This window comes from Arachis ipaensis, chromosome B5 (assembly GCF_059453495.1).
Source record: "Arachis ipaensis isolate K30076 ecotype BB chromosome B5, ASM5945349v1, whole genome shotgun sequence".
Classification (NCBI taxonomy): domain Eukaryota; kingdom Viridiplantae; phylum Streptophyta; class Magnoliopsida; order Fabales; family Fabaceae; genus Arachis; species Arachis ipaensis.
The window spans coordinates 57,832,909-57,841,827 of NC_142440.1; the positions used below are offsets into that span (position 1 = coordinate 57,832,909).

Consider the following 8,919-nt stretch of genomic DNA (forward strand, 5'->3'; position numbering starts at 1 on the left):
TCCTTTTTGAGGTTTCTCTGGCCTTTAGGTGCCATTAATGGTTATGGAAAACCAAAAAGCTTATGCTTTTACCACACCAAACTTAGAATGTTGCTCGCCCTCGAGCAAAAGAAGAAAGAATAGAAGAAGAAAAAGAAGATATGGAGGAGATGGAGGGATGTGTGTATGGATGTGAGTGGTGAATGGAAAACAGAAGGGATGACCATGAATGGAGAGAGAGAGAGGGTGAGGTGGGTGGGGATCTTGTGGGATTCACAGATCCTAAGATGATCCTGTAGTGTCCACAGATCTTGAGGTGATCCTGTGGTGTCCACAGATCCGGAGGTGTCAAGGATTAACATCCCTGCACCCATTAGGCATGTAAAATGCCCTTGCACACAACTCTGGGCGTTCAGCGCCAGGTTGGTGCCCATTTTGGGCGTTCAACGCCCATTTGTTGGCCATTTCTGGCGGTGAACGCCAGAACCATGCTTGTTCTGGGCGTTCAGCGCCAGCTCTTCTCCAGGGTGCAATTCTGGCGTTCAGCGCCCAGATACTGCCCATTTTAGGCGTTCAGCGCCAGAACCATGCTCTGTTTTGGCGTTGAACGCCAGGCAGATGCTTCCTCCAGGGTGTGATTTTTCTTCTGCTGTTTTTGATTTCGTTTTCAATTTTTATGTTTATTTTGTGACTCCTCATGATCATGAACCTACAAAGACATATAACTAAGAAAAATATAGTTAGATAAATAAAAATTGGGTTGCCTCCCAACAAGCGCTTCTTTAATGTCAATAGCTTGACAGTGGGCCCTCATGGAGCCTCACAGATGTGCAGAGCTTTGTTGAGACCTCCCAACACCAAACTTAGAGTTTGGATATGCGGGTTTGACACCAAACTTAGAGTTTGGTTGTGGCCTCCCAACACCAAACTTAGAGTTTGATTGTGGGGGCTTTGGTTGACTCTGCTTTGAGAGAAGCTTTTTATGCTTCCTCTCCATGGAAGCAGAGAGAGATCCTTGAGTTGTAAACACAAGGTTGTCCCCATTCAATTGAAGGATCAATTCTCCTCTGTCCACATCAATCACAGCTCTTGCTGTGGCTAGGAAAGGTCTTCCTAGCATGATGGATTCATCCTCTTCCTTTCCAGTGTCTAGGACTATGAAATCAGCAGGGATGTAAATGCCTTCAACCTTTACTAACACGTCCTCTACTTGTCCATAAGTCTGTTTTCTTGAATTGTCTGCCATCTCTAATGAGATTTTAGCAGCGTGCACCCCATAGATTCCCAGTTTCTCTAATACAGAGAGGGGCATGAGGTTTATTCCTGAACCAAGGTCACACGGAGCCTTAAAGATCATGGTGCCTATGGTACAAGGTATTATGAACTTTCCAGGATCCTGTCTCTTCTGAGGCAATGTCAGTTGATCCAGATCACTTAGTTCATTGGTGAACAAGGGAGGTTCATCTTCCCAAGTTTCAATACCAAATAATTTGGCATTCAGCTTCATGATTGCACCAAGAAACTTGGCAGTTTGCTCTTCAGTAACATCCTCATTCTCTTCAGAAGAGGAATACTCATCAGAGCTCATGAAGGGCATAAGGAGGTTCAATGGAATCTCTATGGTCTCTAGATGAGCCTCAGAGTCCTTTGGTTCCTCAGAGGGAAGCTCCTTATTGATCACTGGACGTCCCAGGAGGTCTTCCTCCTTGGGATTCACGTCCTTTCCTTCCCTTACAGGTTCGGCCATGATGCTTATGTCAATGGCCTTGCACTCTCCTTTTGGATTCTCTTCTGTATTGCTTGGGAGAGTACTAGGAGGGATTTCAGTGATCCTTTTACTCAGCTGGCCCACTTGTGCTTCCAAATTTCTAATGGAAGACCTTGTTTCATTCATGAAACTCACAGTGGCCTTAGATAGATCAGAGACTAAGTTTGCTAAGCTAGATGGATTCTGCTCAGAATTCTCTGTCTGTTGCTGAGTGGATGATGGAAAAGGCTTGCTATTGCTAAACCTGTTTCTTCCACCATTATTAAAGCCATGTTGAGACTTTTGATCCTTCCATGAGAAATTTGGATGATTTCTCCATGATGAGTTATAGGTGTTTCTATAAGGTTCACCTAAGTAATTCACCTCTACTATTGCAGGGTTCTCAGGATCATAAGCTTCTTCTTCAGAAGATGCCTCTTGAGTACTGTTGGATGCAGCTTGCATTCCATTCAGACTCTGGGAAATCATATTGACTTGCTGAGTCAATATTTTATTCTGAGCCAATATGGCATTCAGAGTATCAATTCAAGAACTCCTTTCTTCATAGGCGTCCCATTACTCACAGGATTCCTCTCAGAAGTGTACATAAACTGGTTATTAGCAACCATGTCAATGAGTTCTTGAGCTTCTGCAGGCGTTTTCTTTAGGTGAATGGATCCACCTGCAGAAGTATCCAATGACATCTTTGATAACTCAGACAAACCATCATAGAATATATCCAGGATGGTCCATTTTGAAAGCATGTCAGAAGGACACTTTTTGGTCAACTGTTTGTATCTTTCCCAAGCTTCATAGAGGGATTCACCTTCTTTCTGTCTGAAGGTTTGAACATCCACTCTAAGCTTGCTCAGCTTTTGAGGAGGAAAGAACTTGGCTAAGAAAGCCGTGACCAGCTTATCCCAAGAGTTCAGGCTGTCTTTGGGTTGAGAGTCCAACCACACTCTAGCTCTGTCTCTTACAGCAAATGGGAAAAGCATGAGCCTGTAGACTTCAGGATCTACTCCATTAGTCTTAACTGTATCACAGATCTGCAAGAATTTAGTTAAGAACTGAAAAGGATCTTTAGATGGAAGTCCTTGAAACTTGCAGTTCTGTTGCATCAAAGAAACTAGCTGAGGTTTCAGCTCAAAGTTGTTTGCTCCAATGGCAGGAATGGAGATGCTTCTTCCATGTAAATTGGAATTAGGTGCAGTAAAGTCACCAAGCATTCTCCTTGTATTATTGTTGTTGGGTTCGGCTGCCATCTCCTTTACTTGTTCGAAATTTTCAATAAGGTTGTCTCTGGATTGTTGTAATTTAGCTTCTCTTAATTTTCTCTTCAGAGTCTTTTCAGGTTCTGGATCAGCTTCAACAAGAATGCCTTTTTCTTTGTCCCTGCTCATAAGAAAGAGAAGAGAAAAAGAAAAGAAGAGGAATCCTCTATGTCACAGTAAAGAGGTTCCTTATTGTTAGTAGAAGAAGAAAAGAAGAAAAATTCGAACTCAGATAGAAGATGGGGTTCGAATTTGGTGAGTGATGTGAGGAAGAGATGTTAGTAGATGCATAAATAAATAGAATAAGATGAGAGAGGGAGAGGATTTTCGAAAATAATTTTTGAAAAAGAGGTAGTGATTTTCGAAAATAGTTTTTGAAAAAGGTTAGTAGTTTTTCGAAAATTCAAATAAAAAAATAAAATAATTAGTTTAATTAAAAAGAAATTTTGAAAAAGAGGGAAGATATTTTCGAAAATTAGAGAGAGAGAGTTAGTTAGGTAGTTTTGAAAAAGGTAAGAAACAAACAAAAAGTTAGTTAGTTAGTTGAAACAAATTTTGAAAATCAATTTTGAAAAGATAAGAAGATAAGAAGTTAGAAAAGATATTTTGAAATCAAATTTTTGAAAAAGGTGAGATAAGAAGATATTTTTGAAAAGATATGATTGAAATTAGTTTTTGAAAAAGATTTGATTTTTAAAATCACAATTAATGACTTGATTCACAAGAAATCACAAGATATGATTCTAGAACTTAAAGTTTGAATCTTTCTTAACAAGCAAGTAACAAACTTGAAATTTTTTAATCAAAACATTAATTGTCATTGTTATTTTCGAAAATTTGATACAAAAATAAGAAAAAGATTTTTGAAAAATGTTTTTGGAATTTTCGAAAATAACTAAGAAATTTGAAAAAGATTTGATTTTTGAAAAAGATTTTGAAAAAGATGAGATTTTTAAATTGAAAATTTGATTTGACTCATAAAAACAACTAGATTTTTAAAAATTTTTGAAAAAGTCAATCCAAATTTTCGAATTTGATGAGAGAAAAAGGGAAAGATATTTTTTTTTATTTTTGAATTTTTATGATGAGAGAGAAAAATAATAAAAATGATGCAATGCATGAAAGTTATGGATCAAAACAATGAATGCATGCAAGAATGCTATGAATGTCAAGATGAACACCAAGAACACTATGAAGATCATGATGAACATCAAGAACACATTTTTGAAAAATTTTTAATGCAAAGAAAACATGCAGGACACCAAACTTAGAATTCTTTAATGCTTAGACATAAAGAATTCAAGAATGCATATGAAAAACAAGATAAGACACACAACATGCAAATGCAAAGATCAAACAAGAAGACTTACCAAGAACAACTTGAAGATCATGAAGAACACTATGAATGCATGAGAATTTTCGAAAAATGCAAGATGCACATGCAATTGACACCAAACTTATAACATGACTCAAGACTCAAACAAGAACACAAAAATATTTTTGATTTTTATGATTTTATGATTTTTTTTTGTATTTTCTTTAATTTTTTTCGAAAATTATTTTGAAAAAGAAAAATAAGGATTCAAAATTTTTAATATGAATTCTAGGAATCTTATTCTCTAAAGCTCCAATCAAAGGGTCAGGCATGGCTTAATAGCCAGCCAAGCTTTAGTATGTAACTCAGACATGACACATCTAACATGCCCTACAGTCGTAGCTTTACAGCCAGCCAGGCTTCAACATGCTTTATGAAACACTAGAATTCATTCTTAAAAATTCTGAACAAAATTATAAAATTTTTAAAAAAATTTTTATTTTAAAATTTTTTTTTAAATTTTTTTCGAAAACAAAGGAGAAATTTTTGAAAGATTTTTGAAAAATTTTTGAAAACAAAACAAAAAGAAAATTACCTAATCTGAGCAACAAGATGAACCGTCAGTTGTCCAAACTCGAACAATCCCCGGCAACGGCGCCAAAAACTTGGTGGACGAAATTGCTACTCAGGCTGTGAATTGTTGTTCGCAATTGATTCCCTGGCAATGGCACCAAAAACGGATGCACAGAACCACGGTCGCATAACTAACCAGCAAGTGCACTGGGTCGTCCAAGTAATACCTTACGTGAGTAAGGGTCGAATCCCACGGAGATTGTCGGTATGAAGCAAGCTATGGTCACCTTGTAAATCTCAGTCAGGCGGATATCAAATGGTTATGGAGTTTTCGAATTTAATTAATAAAATAGGGATAGAAATACTTATGTAATTCATTGGTGAGAATTTCAGATAAGCGAATAGAGATGCTTTCGTTCCTCTGAACCTCTGCTTTCCTGCTATCTTCATCCAATCAGTCTTACTCCTTTCCATGGCTAGCTTTATGTGATACATCACCACTGTCAATGGCTACTTTCGGTCATCTCTCGGGAAAATGATCCAATGCCCTGTCACGGCACGGCTAATCGTCTGGAGGCATCACCCTTGTCAATGGCTTCATCTTATCCTCTCAGTGAAAATGGTCAACGCACCCTGTCACGGCACGGCTATTCATCTGTCGGTTCTCGATCATGCTGGAATAGGATTTACTATCCTTTTGCGTCTGTCACTAACGCCCCGTAATCGCGAGTTTGGAGCTCGTCACAGTCATTCATTCATTGAATCCTACTCGGAATACCACAGACAAGGTTTAGACCTTCCGGATTCTCTTGAATGCCGCCATCATTCTAGCTTACACCACGAAGATTCTGATTAAGAGATCTAAGAGATACTCATTCAGTCTAAGGTAGAACGGAAGTGGTTGTCAGGCACGCGTTCATAGGGAATGATGATGATTGTCACGTTCATCACATTTAGGTTGAAGAGCGAATGAATATCTTAGAAGCGAAAAAAGATGAATTGAATAGAAAACAGTAGTACTTTGCATTAATCTTTGAGGAACAGCAGAGCTCCACACCTTAAACTATGGAGTGTAGAAACTCTACCGTGAAAATACATAAGTGATAATGGAGTTCATTGGTCTCGGCCCCAGAGGGGAACCGGAGTAACCAAGACTGTGAATACAATGATAAAAAGTTCTATTTATAATAAACTAGTCACTAGGGTTTACAGGAGTAAGTAATTGATGCATAAATCCACTTCCGGGGCCCACTTGGTGTGTGCTTTGGCTGAGCTTGAGTTTTTCACGTGTAAAGGTCCTTCTTGGAGTTGAACGCCAGGTTTTTGTGCCAGTTTGGGCGTTCAACTCTGGTTTTGGATCCTTTTCTGGCGCTGGACGCCAGAATTGGGCAGAGAGCTGGAGTTGAACGCCAGTTTGCGTCATCTATTCTTGGCCAAAGTATGAACTATTATATATTTCTGGAAAGCCCTTGATGTCTAATTTCCAACGCAATTGGAAGCGCGCCATTTCGAGTTCTGTAGCTCCAGAAAATCCACTTTGAGTGCAGGGAGGTCAGAATCCAACAGCATCAGCAGTCCTTCTTCAACCTCTGAATCTGATTTTTGCTCAAGTCCCTCAATTTCAGTCAGAAAATACCTGAAATCACAGAAAAACACACAAACTCATAGTAAAGTCCAGAAATGTGAATTTAACATAAAAACTAATGAAAACATCCCTAAAAGTAACTAGATCCTACTAAAAACATACTAAAAACAATGCCAAAAAGCGTATAATTTATCCAAGGGAGTTTGGTTGTGGCCTCCCAACACCAAACTTAGAGTTTGACTGTGGGGGCTCTGGTTGACTCTGCTTTGAGAGAAGCTTTTCAAGCTTCCTCTCCATGGTTGCAGAGGGAGATCCTTGAGTTTTGAATACAAGGGAGTTCTCATTCCATTGAAGGACTATTTCACCTCTGTCAACATCAATCACAGCTCTTGCTGTGGCCAGGAAAGGTCTTCCTAGGATGATGGATTCATCCTCTTCCTTTCCAGTATCCAAGACTATGAAATCAGCAAGGATGTAAAGGCCCTCAACCTTTACTAAAACGTCCTCTACTTGTCCATCAGCCTGTCTTCTTGAGCTGTCTGCCATCTCTAGTGAGATTTTAGCAGCTTGCACCCCATAGATTCCCAGTTTCTCTAATACAGAGAGGGGCATGAGGTTTATTCCTGAACCAAGATCACACAGAGCTTTAAAGATCATGGTGCCTATGGTACAGGGTATTATGAACTTTCCAGGATCCTGTCTCTTCTGAGGCAATGTCAGTTGATCCAGATCACTTAGTTCATTGATGAACAAGGGAGGTTCAACTTCCCAAGCATCAATGCCAAACAATTTGGCATTCAGCTTCATAATTGCACCAAGAAACTTGGCAGTTTGCTCTTCAGTAACATCCTCATTCTCTTCAGAGGAGGAATACTCATCAGAGCTCATGAAGGGCATAAGGAGGTTCAATGGAATCTCTATGGTCTCTAGATGAGCCTCAGAGTCCTTTGGTTCCTCAGAGGGAAGCTCCTTATTGATCACTGGACGTCCCAGGAGGTCTTCCTCCTTGGGATTCACGTCCTCTCCTCTCCTCAGAGGTTCGGCCATGGCGCTTATGTCAATGGCCTTGCACTCTCCTTTTGGGTTCTCTTCTGTATTGCTTGGGAGAGTACTAGGAGGGATTTCAGTGATCCTTTTACTCAGCTGGCCCACTTGTGCTTCCAGATTTCTAATGGAAGACCTTGTTTCATTCATGAAACTTACAGTGGCCTTAGATAGATCAGAGACTAGATTTGCTAAATTAGAAGCATTTTGTTCAGAGTTCTCTGTCTGTTGCTGAGTTGATGATGGAAAAGGCTTGCTATTGCTAAACATGTTTCTTCCACCATTATTAAAGCCTTGTTGAGGCTTTTGATCCTTCCATGAGAAATTTGGATGATTTCTCCATGTTGAGTTATAGGTGTTTCCATAAGGTTCACCTAAGTAATTTACCTCTGCTATTGCAGGGTTCTCAGGATCATAGGCTTCTTCTTCAGGAGAAGCCTCTTGAGTACTGTTGGATGCAGCTTGCATTCCATGCAGACTCTGAGAAATCATATTGACTTGCTGAGTCAATATTTTGTTCTGAGCCAATATGGCATTCAGAGTATTAACCTCAAGAACTCCCTTCTTCATAGGCGTCCCATTATTCACAGGATTCCTTTCAGAAGTGTACATGAACTGGTTATTAGCAACCATGTCAATGAGTTCTTGAGCTTCTGCAGGCGTTTTCTTTAGATGGATGGATCCACCTGCAGAAGTGTCCAGTGACATCTTTGATAGCTCAGATAAACCATCATAGAATATATCCAGGATGGTCCATTCTGAAAGCATGTCAGAAGGACACTTTTTGGTCAACTGTTTGTATCTTTCCCAAGCTTCATAGAGAGATTCACCTTCTTTCTGTCTGAAGGTTTGAACATCAGCTCTAAGCTTGCTCAGCTTTTGAGGAGGAAAGTACTTGGCTAAGAAAGCCGTGACCAGCTTATCCCAAGAGTTCAGGCTGTCTTTGGGTTGAGAATCCAACCATAATCTAGCTCTGTCTCTTAAAGCAAAAGGGAAAAGCATGAGCCTGTAGACTTCAGGATCTATTCTATTAGTCTTAACAGTATCACATATCTGCAAGAATTCAGTTAAAAACTGAAAAGGATCTTCAGATGGAAGTCCATGAAACTTGTAGTTCTGCTGCATCAGAGAAACTAATTGAGGTTTCAGCTCAAAGTTGTTTGCTCCAATGGCAGGAATGGAGATGCTTCTTCCATGTAAATTGGAATTAGGTGCAGTAAAGTCACCAAGCATCTTCCTTACATTATTATTATTTTCGGCTGCCATCTCCTCTGCCTGTTCGAAAATTTCTGAAAGGTTATCTCTGGATTGTTGTATTTTAGCTTCTCTTAATTTTCTCTTCAGAGTCCTTTCAGGTTCTGGATCTGCTTCCACAATAATGTTCTTATCCTTGCTCCTGCTC

General features: G+C 39.5%; 2 non-coding genes across 2 annotated transcripts; both read left to right on the forward strand.

The window, feature by feature from the left end:
* Window positions 1-2,484: 2,484 nt before the first annotated feature.
* LOC148564302 (small nucleolar RNA R71) lies at window positions 2,485-2,592 on the forward strand. Its single transcript, XR_015884618.1, has one exon. It is a non-coding gene; the product is annotated as a small nucleolar RNA R71 (small nucleolar RNA).
* A 5,687-nt stretch (window positions 2,593-8,279) lies between these two features.
* Window positions 8,280-8,387, forward strand: LOC148564303 (small nucleolar RNA R71). Its single transcript, XR_015885074.1, has one exon. It is a non-coding gene; the product is annotated as a small nucleolar RNA R71 (small nucleolar RNA).
* Window positions 8,388-8,919: the final 532 nt, after the last annotated feature.